Source organism: Myotis daubentonii, chromosome 9 (assembly GCF_963259705.1).
Source record: "Myotis daubentonii chromosome 9, mMyoDau2.1, whole genome shotgun sequence".
NCBI classification, from domain to species: Eukaryota; Metazoa; Chordata; class Mammalia; order Chiroptera; family Vespertilionidae; genus Myotis; species Myotis daubentonii.
Window position 1 is genome coordinate 20028685 of NC_081848.1, and position 14379 is coordinate 20043063.

General features: G+C 38.6%; 1 protein-coding gene across 1 annotated transcript in view; it reads right to left on the reverse strand.

The window, feature by feature from the left end:
* The window catches only part of LOC132241738 (contactin-5-like), a 184688-nt gene that overhangs the window by 15296 nt on the left and 155013 nt on the right, over positions 1–14379 (reverse strand). The gene's annotated exons all lie outside the window — the stretch shown is intronic.

The following is a 14379-nucleotide window of genomic DNA, read 5'->3' on the forward strand; positions in this document are numbered from 1 at the left end:
ATATTTATACCGGGCTACCAGGAAATCTAAGCTAGAAAAGGAAGGCACTTTAGTACATGAAGGTGTGTTGGACAATGACCTAGTGGATTGATCAAAGGGATCGGGAGTCAGAGATTGAAGAATTGAGTGGAAAGTGCTGGACAACATTATTTAGACAGAAAGGAGCCTGTGGCAGAAAGTTGTTTACTTAAAATCTGAGATTTTGGTAAAGGCAGAATAATTGGTGACGGCAAAATTCAGGCTTTTACATATGTAATGAAAGGGTGGTTAAGGTGAGATGGAGTACAATTTCATGGGAAGCAAAGAGGTCAAGAAACTGGGAGGTCAGGACATTGAATAGATCACTGATATAAATATGTATGTCATCAAGACAGAATAGCATCTCTACATAAGACTGAACTAGGGATATGAGAGATTATTCCAAGAGAGTTGACTGCAACTGCTGAAATGCATACTGAAGGTCTATTTATTTATTAATATCTATATCTCTCAGTTTTCCACTCCAAGATTTCAGTGTCCTAGACCTAAATTATCTTTTCAAATTTACTTCTAACTCTTCCCCTTCATGCATCCAATATTCTATGTAACTGAAATGCCTGCTATTTTCAAAGTATACTTTATCCTTAACTGGCCACTAGTCTTCCCACATGCTATTAGTTTTTATCTAAAATTACATTATCATCCCATGCACACTAAAATTTAGTTTACCGATAAACTTACTTAAAATTATATTGAAGATGAAGCAGGAGAAAAAAACAAAAAAAAACAAAAACAAAAAACTTCTGTAATTCCCTCAGCAAGAAATCTTGTCACCTACTCCTAAATTACCATGGTGTGTTACTTATAATGATCTTAATTATGTTCTCCCTTATTTTATAGTTAGTTATGTATAGCTATTCTAATTATCTTACTGGTCAAATCATCATCATCAAATCTGAACTCCCCTATCTAGCCCAATCCTACTTCTAATTATCCTTTAGTATAGCTTTCTTTCTGATGTTTTCTAACTTGTCTTTTGAAATCCTACATTGTTATAAGCAAATTCATCTTTTTGTACTGTTTTAACTCCTTACTCTATCTGCTTGTTAAAAAGAAACCTAGATTTTCCTATATCATCTGCATTTGGCTTTCATTAGTTAATTGAAGAATAGAGCTATAGGATATTATCAATTCATTCCTTTTTTCAAAAAAAATATTCCAGACTCCAGATCAACATTTTAATCTGTTGGTCTTTCCTTTCTACTAGTATTAGAGTTATTGTCCTGAATGTAAGCAAGCAAATAAACAACAAAGCTATGTATGGTGCCAAGAGGTACTTGAAATATCAAGGGGATCACATTTTGAAGTATATGATTGTCTAACCACTATGCAGTCTCCAGAAACTAATACAAAATAATATTAAATGTAAACTATAATTAAAAATTAAATTTAAAAAGGACAACAAACAACAATAATAAAACTTTTAATGCTAATTTCCTGCTTACAGGACGGTTTACTCAATAGTTTTGAAAATAAAGTCAGAATTCCTTAGCATTGCATTCAAAACCTTTCATAACTTGAAACTTACCCAGTAGGTAAGTTTCAAGTTATAAATCTCGCACTGTAGCCACACAATACTTTACAACCACATGCTTTTGCCTCTCTCTGTAATTCCTTGAACTTTTTCTTTATTTATAAACTACCATTCAGCTTTCAAAATCATACTCAAATTTCATCTCCCAATTTTAAGTGAATTAATTTTACTCTATTTATTTATTTATTTATTTATTTATTTATTTAATTTGTTAATCCTCACCATAGGTTAATTTTTCATTGATTTTTAGAGAAAGTGGAAGGGAGGGGGAGAGACAGAGAGAGAGAGAAGAATTGATGTGAGAGAGACACATAGTTTGGTTGCTGCATGCACCCCTACTGAGGCTGGAGATTGAACCTTAAATCAAGGTATATGCCCTTTATTGGAATCGAACCTGAGACCCTTCATCCTGGGTCGACACTGTTATCCACTGAGCCAAACCAGCTAAGGCGATTTTACTCTATTCTTTATTTTCCCAGTTGAAACCATTATTTTAGTGCATATATCATTGAATTATAATTATGTTTATTTCTCTATATTCTTATTTACATTGTGGCTCTAGCAATCAAGAAATGAAGTTTATTCATTGTACCTGGAGTGCCTGAACATAAATTGATTAACTGCTATCTAGCTACATGATAGTGTTTGGGTCAGCCTGGATTCCACCATTGTCCATAAGTTTATCTCACTGAATATTTGATTTCAATTTTCTATTAAAATTTTGATCTACTATCTTGGATTGGTTTGGATAAACATTTTTCTTTACTTCTCATTTGAAGTTTGAGAGTGTTTGAGGAGCAAACCTAGCTAGACAAATCTACCTGTTCCACAAGCTTAAGTAGGTTTAGTAAAATAAAGTATTAGGAAATAAGCAAGTTAATGACATATGCAAATATAATTTTAAAGGTCTTGTGTCTTTGAGTTTTATCATTTTTTAAATATTGCTGGTTATTGGATTTGTGAATTATCTTTGTAGGTTACAAACCATTCCCCTCTTATTTTTGTCACATTTTCATTAGATTTCTAAAGTTGTAGAGATAAATTAAAACCTAAAATTACAATTAGAGGCCTATTTTGACATTTCAGGTCATATACTAATCTCTGTTTTATGTATAATGATAATATTATAACAAAAAGTAATACTCAATGTTTATATGGGGTTTACGATATAACAGGTACTTGTCTAACTCCTATAGATGTGTGGACTACATTCCTCACAACCCTTTGAATTGGTCTAATAATTATCCCCATTTGACCTCTGAGGAAACTGAATACAAAAGGTTGAAAACTTGATTAAAAGTCATAGCTATTAAATGCTACAGACAGGATTTGAGTACAGAAAGTCTGGCTGCAGAGTCCATGGTTTTCCCCACATGCTAAATAGGGAATGGATTGTATGCCATGTGTTCTACAGTAAGTCAGTGAAAATGAATCCCCTCCCGTCCCTACACATGCTTTCTTTCTTTTTTTAATATATATTTTTATTGATTTCAGAGAGGTAAGGAGAGGGTGAGAGAGATAGAAGCATCAATGATGAGAGACAATCATTGATTTGCCTCCACACTGGGGATTGAGCCCGCAACCCAGGCATGTGCCTTGACTGGGAATCAAACCGTGACCTCCTGGTTCATAGGTCAATGCTCAACCACTGAGCCACTCTGGCTGGGCTATGTATGCTTTCTTCATAGATGCAGAGTCAGCCTCAGACAGAAACTTGAAAGATAACCCCACTTCTTTTTATTTACCTCCCTTCCTTAGTTCCTTTGCCTATGTTTTCCCTCTGTCTATAATGCCAGCCCAGAATTAGGGCAATTGACAAGCTCCTTTTTTTCCAACACTGGGCTCAAACGTCAACTCCACTTTGCAAAGCCCCTGCTAAACTTGTGGAGCTCCTTCCTGTCCTCTTTGCACCCTGACATATGATACCTCCTTATTTTGCTCTTTGCACATTGTGATGTGGCTTCTTTTAACAGAACTGCCACCTTGTCTGTCTTCTCCATGATACCATGAGTTCTTTGAAGGTCAAAGAATGTCTTATTGTTCTTGAATCTCTAGCACAAAACAAACAAACCAAAAACCACAAAACAACTGTGAACTTTGCTAGATTCTTTACATGCATAATTGTTCTAATCTTTATAACAATCTTAAGGTAAATGTAATCACTGTTGTATGACTCATATATATGAGTTTCAGTACATTTGTTTAAAAAATTCAATAGGCCTCCTATTCATACTGAGGCTTATTTAATCACTGTTGTACGAATCAAGAAGCCAAGGTTTAGAATAGGCAGGTCACTTAGTTAAAAATGAGGCAGAACTAGGATTTCAAAATACAGACTTTCAAAAAATCTGGCTCAAAAGCTCTCTGCCTGAATATATATTCCTTCCAATTCTATCCAACTCTCTCCTCATATAATCCACATTCCTTTCTCTTTGGGGAGTTGTCTCAGTAAAAAGTTCAAAACAAAAAAAGATATGGTTGAACTGATATACACTAAAGTAAAAATTACTGATCTCTAATTTTCTCAGTATCGTTTCATCTTTGAAAACATAATGCTTCTTTGAGTCAGGATAGTAAGAAGCTAGGAAAATTCCTTGGCAAGTAGAATGGGGAAACTGAGCAGAGAGCTGAACAAACTGGCCCAGCAATTTATAGCAGATACAGAAGGTCCCTGGAGATAATATGTGGGCCTCACATGTATTTCAGCTCCAGCTGATGAATATTCTATTGAAATCTCCCCTAAGCCCTCCCCTAATCTCCCAACCTTTAAAACCTCTCAAAACCAATGACCCAGCATGTGCTCTCCCTCCTGGGAGCACTCCTGGTTCTTCCCCTGCCCCCTCATCTTCCCCCACAGGCCACATCTCCTGAATTCCAAGGGACCCCAGGAGACTTGCAACCAGGGGAACAATGCAGTGGCAGCTCGTCCAGTCCTGGGCTAAACCCTTTTCTCTGACTTTCCAGTGGGCTAAAGCAGCCCCACCTGGGCTCATTTCTTTCCTATGACATTTCTAGAGAGCAAAACAGCCCCACCGAGGCTCTCTCCTGCAGATTCTTCTGTCCCAAGTCCGTCCTTGTTTCACATACCCTCAAAATCACCTGGACTTGTATGTGAAATCTTCCCTGCAGGAAGGCCGGAGCCCGAAAACTACAGGCCAGCCCCAGGCAGACTTGCTCAGGGCCAGATCCCCATTCGGGGAACATCCCCATCTAAAGGAATGTTTCAATGGTGGAATTTTAGTCTGAGTGGCATAAGAATTGTGCCTCAGCGGGCAGAGAGGTTGGAGACAGTGGATCTGCTGCTTTTGTACAGATCTGCCTGAGTCCATTTCTGAGGACAGAACCCCTACGTTGTTCCCACTGTTTGTTTTTTGTTTTCTGTTTTCATACACTTCTGAATTTCGAATTGTCTAAAAGCTTCTTGTCAATATGTCTTTGTTTAAACAAAGGCAAAGTCAGAAGGGCCTGTGGCACTGAGCAACCTGTGGCAGGGCAGCTATTTATACAGATGAGTCTTTTGCATGTTGATCATTATAAGATTTGTAGCATGTGTATTTGATCACCATGATGTCAGAATGACAGCAAGTCTTTCTTTAAGTTGGCTTTAATTTATTTTTTAAAACAATGAGTTATAGGGATATTCTTTCGAATTCTGGATTAAGCTCATTCTTTATTTTATTTTTCTCTATAATTAATTTATTGAACACTCTGACATTTTAAAAGAAACCTGAATTTAAAGAAAAAGGCATACTTAATATTAACCAGACCCTACTAATTATTAAGAAAATTAGCCTATGTATTTTCTTGACAGATATTTTGACAGATACTTAACACATTATAAAGCAGGCAAACTTATATTCTCTATAGATGAATGCTATCATTCCCAAAGATCAGCATAAGCCCAATTCTACTTATATTGGTTACCCTTTACTTTCTATTGTCATAAATTTGACAAGTTCTCTCTTCCTCTCTCTTTCGCTCTTTTTTTTTTTTTTTGGATAAATTAAAAAGAAAAATCCTCATAACATCTAGTCTGATGAAATTGTGAAGAAGTAAATATTGTTTCTATAATAGGCCTCCTATTTATACCGAGGATCATATCTTAACAAAGCTTTTAAATTTTATTTTAACTGATATTGTTAAAGTAATCCAAGACCCCAATTTGGCATTGATATCATTAGGAAAGCATAATGATGCAGTGGAAAAAAACTCTCTTCAAGTGAGCTTTAGTTCCATATCTTCCACCAACTAGGACCTTGGGCGAGTTCCTTAACCCACTGGGAACTGACCAATAAAATATAACATTTAGGAGTATACTCTTTAGAGTCAAACAAACATAGGTAAGAGAACATGTTATTTGTCTTACTGGCAGATTCTTTGACTACAAAAAAAAAAAATACAAGCTCAAAATGCTGTTTTGCTGTGAAGACTAAAAGAGAGAATTATGAAATGCTTTCAACACAGTGCCTGGTGCGTAGGAAAAACATTAATTAATCATTATCAAGCCTTCCACCTATGCAGCTGCTACCTCCCCTCCACAGCACTGAAAGACAAGGGGTATAAACTAGTAAGATGAACCACTGAGTTTTAAAATATTTTGAATGATGGCAAGATTATATTGATATAAGTAAATTGCCTCCTGGTATGTCTACTTTGAAGAACACAACACTTTTTAAAATACATGCGTTTCAGTACATTTGTTTAAAAAATATAAATCTTGTTATTTTATGACAAATTTGTGAAATATTTCATTGGGGTGACCTGTGGAAAAAACACTTCTTGAAATATTACAAATTACTTTCCAGAGAAATTGTTTTAGAACCCTCAATATCCTGGATGTGATTTTTAGCACTAGATAATAAAAGTGATCACAAAATAAGAATATAATTTAATAAAGACAGATATAAATAAGAATATAAATTCAATATCCTTGCAAGGTAAGGGAAACCTTAAAATATCTGCCATAGAGTTACTCAATTTTTGAAAAATTAACTGAGATGAAATGTGAGAATTAGTTCAGGAGAAAAATAATGGAAGGAAGTCATTTTAAATGATTCATAGGGAGACTTATGGTTATTTTTAATACTTTATTGGATGCTCAGAGAAAGTCAGGTAGATCATATTAAGAACAGAAGTGCAAGAAGGGAAAGTATAAGGAAAACTGGTAACCATAAAAAAAATGGGCATCTTAATAGAAAGATTGAGAGTGGCTTATTGAAATAAAATAAAATGCCAGACCTTCCCTAACCTGACTGAACATAAACATTTCTGGATGCACTCAAAAACAAACATCTCTAATGCAACTTCATGTCCACTGAATCTGAACATCTAAGGGAAAGACACAGGAATCTGAATTATTAGCAAGATTCTCCCCAACATGACTCACCTTTTGTTTGAAAATCCTGTCTGTTTTGAAGAAGAGCTTTAAAAATTTGAAGAGGTATGTAACATTAATAAAACAACAACAAAAACAAAACACACACACAAAAGAATACCACCCACAATATGTAGCAAGTAATCACTAGAGCAGTAGTTCTCGATTGTACTAAATGCATGAAATGTCTGGGAAGTGCCATGGAAAATGCAGATTCCTGGGACTTACAAGGTGAGGTCAACTTGCACACAGTTCTTAAACTACCTCTTTCTCCCAATCTTCTCTCTGAAGAAATACCAGGGACAGAGTGGCCCCACCAGTGGAGTCAGGTGGTGCCCTTGAAGACCCAGTTTCTCCTGAGACCTCTTGGGGAAAGAGTAGGTCTATACCAGTGATGGCGAACCTTTTGAGCTCGGCATGTCAGCATTTTGAAAAAACCTAATACAGTGGTCTGCAAACTCATTAGTCAACAGAACCAAATATCAACAGTACAACGATTGAAATTTCTTTTGAGAGCCAAATTTTTTAAACTTAAACTATATAGGAAGGTACATTGTTATTAACTTAATTAGGGTACTCCTAAGGCTTAAGAAGAGCTACACTCAAGGGGCCAAAGAGCCGCATGTGGCTCGCGAGCCGCAGTTTGCCTACCACGGGCTAGGATTTTATTTTTTGAAATTTCCTGAAGGATGCAGCCTTTAGAGGCTCATGGATATTCTTAAAGACACTACACAGTCTGCTGGCTTAGTACAGTTCAGGGGACCTGGGAGAAGCAGGGGTCTCTCTTCTTAGGGATGAGAGAGCTAATGTAGATTTAATTATCTCTTGTACTTTCAGATGGAAGAGGACTGCTGGTGTCCTTTGGGGAGGGAGGGGAGCAGTGACACTCCTGGGTCTCAAAAAGAGAACAAATTTATGGAGAATTTGTTCACCTTACAACGTTTTTATAGGTAAAAATGCTGATTTCTAGGATTGGTCCAGAGATTCTGATTGGGTAGATCTTGGGTATACTTCAATATTTCCATCTTTTACAAGCATCCTAGATTATTCTCATGCAAGTGTTTGAGAATCACACTATTAAATGCTGGTCTATTAGATATTGTTTTATAGACTTTCAAATGCTTTTGAGAAAGTTTAGTATTCAATGTTATTAAAAAAAAAAAAACCCACAAAGGAAAAACAGTGAATTGATGTAATGTGGAGGGATGATGTCTTGTTGTGACTAGTGAAATACCTAGGTATGGGAAGCATGTTGGCAAAACAAAATAGACCTCATGGGTTGAGTTGGTGGTGGCATTTATTGATTATTTTGGAATGCATCTTAATGTGGGAAGTATTTTAATATGGGAATAATAAAATCTCTAAGCTTTCAGGTGAACTGAGCTCTACTAAGTAGTGAAATATCAATCTGGAAAATATAATTTCTATAAAGATATTACATGGTTGTATGGATTAATATTATCAAAGTGGCAGATGAATTTCAAAATGGACAAACATAAAAATGCTTTTATAATAAAATTCAAACTATACTTATTATATGGTAGATTTTATTCCTGTTTATTGTAACTAACCAATAGATGTCATTCAAATACTTGCAGGCAGAGCTAGGAGTTCAGAGGGCATCTCAAGAAGAAAGAATGAGAACAAAAGGAATGGACTCAGAAAATTCTGGGGTAAATTTTGAATGAAAAGTAACTGAAGACAAGTGATTAAATATAAAACTACTTCCAAGGCTATAACCTGTCCCCCAACCCTTGTGAAATCCTCAATTGTAGACAGAGGAGTTGAATTTACACAATAAACAATAGCAAAACAAACACTACAATCATAGAAACGACCTTGGAAAGTAGTTCTTAACTGTTATGACCCCCCACACTAGTGAAAAGTGGGAATTGAGTTATAAATACTGTGTTAATAGCTAACCTTTACTAAAGCTGACTGTGTAACTGGCCCTGTTCTAATAGCTTTGTATGTATTACTGCATTGAATCCCCACAATAACCCTATGAGATGAGTATCCATGCTATCCTTATGTCCAGATGAATAAATTGAATCACAGACAGGTTGTTTCTTGTCCAAGGATAAACCTAACTTTGTAACAAATTTACTTTAAACAAAATTAATCAAAATAGATTTTAGTTTAAATCTCTGTAATGATGCCACTCTCATGAACTTTACTGTAAGCCTTCTTGATTGAGGGTGAAGGAGATGGTCTTTCAGCTAGCTCACTGCCACTGCAACTGCAGCCTCTACTTTCTTCTACAGCCTGGAATGTGGCGATACTCTAGAAAGTGAGCATAAAGAGTGAATTGTAGAAAAATGCAGTTAAAAGCCACTGATTTAGACAAGAGGTAAAGAGCGCTGTAGGCTGAAATAGAAAGGGGAGGATGGATGAGAATGACATTGGAGATGTAGAATTCCAAGGGTTTGCCACCCCTATGGAATATATAAGTAGTCAGAATATTAGGAGGATGCTAACTGATCCAGACACATTTCTGTTTGATGTTTAGAAGAAAGGTGATCTTACTAACAATACAGATATCGGCTGGAGAAGTTCTGGGAAAATTCTAAATTGGAGACAGAAACCGAAGTGCCCCCTAAAGAAAAATAGTTTAGATGAGTCTCAGGAGCAGAATCCTGGAGAAACACCTACATTTAGAAGGATAAGCCTCCTTAAATCCTTTCTGGAACAGTCTAAGCAAGCCAGAAAAAATGGATGAATGGACACATCCAGATGGACTGTGAAATGGAATGACTGACTTACAGGTACACTGAGAAGAGACAGTAGAAGGTACAGATGAAACTGTTCCAGTACTTCAAGAAAATAAAATATTCTTATGTTTAAACAGATTGCAAAAAGGTAAAACATGATGAAGGCTGAGAAAGCGCTGATATATTTGATTAACAGATATTTGACTGATTTTGAGGAAACACCCTGAGCAGTGCGGTGAGGCTGAATGCCAGCTTGCAGATTATTAAATGAAGAAATGAAATATAGCAACAAAGACAGTTTAGGTTAGTCTGACAATAGGAAAGTCAGACTAGGATAACAGAACATATATTTTCTACCCTTAAAAAAAAAATAACTCAAAATTCATGTTTGTTATATTTAGAATTATATATTCACTATTACAATGCCAGTTCTCAAAAATTGATATCCTTTGGGATTTTCCCCCCTAAATAACAATAACAAGCTTTCATGTTAGAAACCAGGGAAAGGCCTAAAGTAGGTACATTTTTAGGAAATTTATCTTATTTGTAAGCACTTATTAAATCTACAAAGTTTTAAAGACATACTGAGAGAGTTGATGAAATAATGCACATTGTTTTTCTTGATAATAATTGTTGTCTCTATGGATAGAAGTGCAAATTGCTTTTATAAGTCTGTTTGAGGAGAAATTGAACTGTATGGAATGACTGTCAAGGACAGCTGAGCAAGCAAAGTATTTATCTTATTCAAAAATGAGCCAATGATTTTTTGATGTTTTTATTTAATTTGTAACCCGTCAGCATGATAAGCTTCTGAGAGACAGAGCAAAATAAATAAAAGATTAATAAAAGCCAAATAAGTTTTTATATTCCTGCAAATTTTGACATAAAATCTTGATTTATTCAGCTTCTTTTGAATAGTTATATAGACTTGAGTAGGAGTGTTATTGTCACCAGCTTTCCAAGTCCCCTTGAAAGGATGCATAAATTGAAAATTCTGAACAAAGATTAGAAGAAAAAGTCTCCTGGGTTTAGAGCAGGATATTCAACACATAAGGAGCAAAACTTAGAAGAGAAAATGGAAAAATAAATACCCAAAGCCATTCCAATTGTCATATTTCTTTGTGATAACCACACTGGTCAGGAAATAAGAGTGACTTTGCTGCATCATACTGCTTGAGTGCCAGAACAAATTTCAGGGATCAGAAACAGATTAACACGGAATTCATTCAGTCTGTGCTTTTATCTGGTGCAAAGCAGCCAGAGAGAATTGGGGTGGAACAAAGGTACATGTAAATTGATGCTTATTCCATCAAATGTTACTTTTGACTCAGTGACTGTGATTTTAGGTGCTGAATTACTATCAGAATGCAGTTTAACCACCAGTTCTCTGGGGTTGGAGGTAGATAGGAACCCTGATGTGTAGCCTTTGATACTTTATGTTGTAGTTACTCCCTGTGATGACTGATCTGAAGCTACCAAGAAGTGAAGAGATGCACATTATCAACTCTTGGGAGAAGGAACAAGCAGTCCCAACACACTACTCGAATAACCACAAATATTCACAAGATGAGTAAGAAAAAATGTGTCCCAAATTTTTGTTTGCTCTTTGTATTAATTTTTTCATGATTGCTGTAATAAAATACCAAAAACTTGGTGGTATAAAATGACATGCAGTTATTTTCTTACAGTTCTGAAGTCCAGAAGTTCAAAATCAGTTTCATTTGGCCTCCATCAAGGTGGCCTCTCTTGAGGGCAAGCAAGGCCACCTTCCCTCTGAGAGGCTCTAGAGCAGCGGTTCTCAACCTGTGGGTCGCAACCCCTTTGGGGGTCGAATGACCCTTTCACAGGGGTCCCCTAAGACCATCGGAAAATACATATATAATTACATATTGTTTCTGTGATGAATCACTATGCTTTAATTATGTTCAATTTGTAACAATGAAATTGGGGGTCACCACAACATGAGGAACTGTATTAAAGGGTCGCGGAATTAGGAAGCTTGAGAGCCACTGCTCTAGAGAAAACCCATCCCTTGCCTTTCCATCTTCTGTTTCTGCATTTGTTACATTCTTTAGCTCAGGGCCCCTTCCTCCATCTTCAAGCTCATCACTCTAATCTCTTCTTCCATCATCACATTGCCTTCTTCTCCTCTGTAATGAAATCTTTCTCTGCATCCTCTTATAAGGACACTTGTTTCTATATTTAGGGCTGACTCTAATTAGCCACATAATCCAAACTAATCCTGGGTGTCCTTAATCACATCTGCAAGGTCCTTTTACCATATACATTAACGTTCAAAGTTTCTGGGAATTAGGCTATGTACATCTTGCAGACCACTACTCAGCCTAGCACATTCTTCAAGGCATGCCATTTTAGAATATTTTTCCATGGCTCCTAGGACCTGCATTACTCACTAGTAAATTAATGGAGCTAATTCATTGATTATGTAAGTAGGTAATTATGTATACAATTTCCTTGTTAATACACTTCTTGCCTTAAAAGGAAACCTGTTGTTTACATATATGTACATTCTCAGTTGATGACTTTGCTTGTAGTTCATTAAAAGACAACAACATGCCATTAGACTTTTCATCACCAAATAGCAATTTATCTCCCCACTGTGACAACTGATAAATTCTCTAACAAAGGCAATCGTTCTGCATGCATTCTAAATGTATTCCCACTCACTTTCTCAAGTTGCTTCTTCAATGATTTTTTCTTCTTTGCTATCCAACTCCAGGGATGGGAAAAGGGAACAGGGGCTGGTTCTGATTTTGTTTTTGTTTTTTTCATTACTTCTTTTTATTATCCTCTCTGTACTACTATAGAGCCACTTTAAAGAAGGGTGTTGAGAGAATGTGCTTCAGGAAAGAGAGGGATCTTATAAGAGAAGATCCCATCTGGATGGAAAGAGGAATGGGGGGCCTGGTCCTGTACATAGTGGGTTGTGGGAAGATGCTCTGTTATATTTTCTTGAAGAATTAAACCTATTATCAGAATGTGGTGGCCATTCCTATTTTTAGAAATTCATTTAATATCCTTATGATATTAATAGAACAACTTCAACTTCTTTTTAAAATATCTGCTTGTGGATATCTTCCATCTTTTTATTCTAATACTTGTAAAGTTTTTCAGACAATGCCTCACATGTAGTAATCCTATCTAATAAAAGAGAAACATGGTAATTGGGGTACGACCACTACCCTTCCCATTGGCTAATCAGGGCAATATGCAAATTAACTGCCAGCCAAGATGGCGGCTGGCAGCCGGGTACCTTGAAACTAACATGAGGCTTGCTTGCTTCAGTGACGGAGGACTCCAACGTTCCCCGCCTGCCGCTGCAGGCCTCTGAGCTGGCAGTCTGAAACATAGTTACAAAAATAGAAACTAAACAAAACCCCAGAAACCAGCTTTCAGCTAGCCGGGATCTCAGACCTGGAGTTGATACAGAGTTTCGATTGTAGAACCTAAACAAAACAGGTACCTGCTTTCAGGAGCAGAGGCCGAAAAGCTGGAGCCTCAGAGCTAAAGCTGGCTCAGAATAAAAAAAAAAAGAAAAAAAGGAGCAGTTGGGAGCTTCAGTCCCAGCCTGAAAACAGCCCTCAGCCCCTCACCCAGACTGGCCAAGCACCCCAGTGGGGACCCCCACCCTGAAGGGTGTGTGACCAGCTGCAAACAGCCATCATCCCCTCACCCAGGCTGGCCAGGCACCCCAGTGAGGACCCCCACCCTGATCCAGGACACCCTTCAGGGCAAACCAGCCAGCCCCCACCCATGCACCAGGCCTCTATTCTATATAGTAAAAGGGTAATATGCCTCCCAGCACTGGGATCAGCGGAGCTGCGAGGTCTCCCGGCACTGGGATCAGCATGACAGGGGGCAGCGCCCAAACCCCCTGATCGCCCTGTGGCTCTGTGTGTGACAGGGGGCAGGGCCACAACCTACCTATGGGCCCTGCTCTGTTCCTGACAGGGGAAGGCGCCCAACCGCCCGATCTGCCCTGCTTTGTGCCTGATAAGGGGGAGCTCCCCAACCTCCTGATCGCCCTGTGGCTCTGTGTGTGACAGGGTGCGGCGCCCCAACCCCCCCACCTCACGGGCCCTGCTCTGTGTGTGATGGGGTAGAGCCATAGCCTCCCCATCGGCCCTGCCCTGAGTGTGAGAGTGGTGGTGTCCCAACCCCCTGATCCGCCCTGCTCTGTGCGTGACAGGGGGCAGCGCCCCAACCCCGGATTGGCCCTGCTCTGTGCGTGACAGGGGGTGGCGCCGCAACCTCCCCTGATGGGCCCTGCTCTGTGAGTGACAGGGGGCAGTGCCCCAACCCCGGATTGGCCCTGCTCTGTGCGTGACAGGGGGTGGCGCCGCAACCTCCCCTGATGGGCCCTGCTCTGTGAGTGACAGGGTGCGGTGCCCCAACCCCCCAATTGTCCCTGCCCTGAGCGTGACTGAGGGTGGCATCGCAACCTCCCGATCCGCCCTGCTCTGTGCATGACAGGGGCGGCGCCCCAACTCCCCAATCGGCCCTGCTCTGAGCCCGACCCGGGGCTGCACCTAGGGATTGGGCCTGCCCTCTGCCACCCGGGAGCAGGCCTAAGCCAGCAGGTCGTTATCTCCCGAGGGGTCCTAGACTGCAAGAGGGCACAGGCCAGGCTGAGGGACCCCCCCTTACCCCTGAGTGCACAAATTTTTGTGCACCGGGCCTCTAGTAAAATATAATTGTTG